The sequence below is a fragment of the Miniopterus natalensis genome, chromosome 7, assembly GCF_054644295.1.
Source record: "Miniopterus natalensis isolate mMinNat1 chromosome 7, mMinNat1.hap1, whole genome shotgun sequence".
In the NCBI taxonomy this organism is placed as follows: Eukaryota; Metazoa; Chordata; class Mammalia; order Chiroptera; family Miniopteridae; genus Miniopterus; species Miniopterus natalensis.
In genome coordinates, this window is record NC_142087.1 from 57,766,269 (window position 1) to 57,767,728 (window position 1,460).

General features: G+C 34.2%; 1 pseudogene; it reads left to right on the plus strand.

Annotated features, from left to right (window-relative positions):
- Window positions 1-753: 753 nt before the first annotated feature.
- LOC148092772 (U6 spliceosomal RNA) lies at window positions 754-854 on the plus strand (annotated as a pseudogene).
- Window positions 855-1,460: the final 606 nt, after the last annotated feature.

Here is a 1,460-nt window from a genome sequence, read left to right on the forward strand (position 1 = left end):
TACCTTTTTTCTCCTAAGACAGGGCAGTGTGCACATACGTATGCAATGCCCATGGGTGAGGGTGGTGACAAATACATGTCTCTAGAAGAACCAAACTGTTTATTTCATCTCAGATTTGAGGGCCACATTAAAACTCAGCTCAAGTATTTGAGAGCTGGAAGGTTCATCCCAATCAGTCTTTAGCCTACCTTCAAAACTTTTTTTTTTTTTTTTTGCATGATGGAGGAAAAGAATTCTTTATGAATACATCAGGATCCAAACTCCCTATTGTCAGTTAGCATATTTGTAACGAAGTGAGTGTTTTTGGACTTTTATTGAATAACACAGATGATTTGATATATACTATCAGAAAAACAAAGGATGTCCTACTTAAAAGGGATCTAAAAAATCAAGTTCATGGCTTTTCATCTAGTTCATGGATCTATGGAGAACTACCAATCCATAAAGGTGGAAATATAGGTTGACAATAATTTTCAATATTTCATAAAACTTTTTGGGAATCATATTTACTAGCTGGTATGAGGAACAGTTTTTCTTGTCTTTGACTGGTTTGTTCAAGTAACACTGTTTTACCTGTGTTCTCAGTGCTATTTAGAAGCTCTGGTTGGTACAAACGTAACTTACAGGAAGCACATAGAATCTGAGTTTTCTGTTTAGGCTAGAGAACTAAGCACTTAATGACTATGTAGTTCTTGATTCTGTTGAAGCATTTGCTCATACAACCTAGGCATTAAAGCATAAGAAACAGCACAGGTGTTTGCTTCAGCGGCACATAGACTAAAATTGGAATGATACAGAGATTCGCATGGTCCCCTGAGCAAGCATGACTAACTCATGAAGCATTCCATATTTTGAAAAGGAAAGGCTATTCCAACACATGGATTATTTTTGCACTAGAATTTGCTAACTTGTAATAAAGAATTTTTCTTACTGGTCTATAAGTCACTTGGGCATTGGTCACGTGTAAGAGATTTAAACTTTAATAATTATGAGAGCTACATTGGAAAATCATTGTACTAAAATTAACTCCTCTATTTTTATTTGGTTTTAATTTTTAAATGTTTATAAAAAGAGACTATTTTGGGGGAGGATGGGGCAGAGAGGTGGGCAGTTTCTTTTGTAAGTGTAAAATAAATGAACACACATTGAATGCAAAGAAAACAAAAAATATCACAGGGCTGAGAATCAAGAGACTTGGCTTCTGGTAACTTGGTCAGTATCTATGACAATTTTTAGAGGTTGTTTAAGTTTTCAAATTCTAGTTATACCAGATAATATGTAAGGCCTCTTACAGGTTTTAACTTCAATAATGAAGCTATATTCTTATTGCTGAATATGCCTATTATTCACAAGAAAGACATTAGGAGATGTAAAGTTATTAGACTTCAAAAAACAAAACAAAACGACAAAAAAAAAACCAAAACTCTCAAGGCCACCAGGCAAAAGATCAAATAACATAC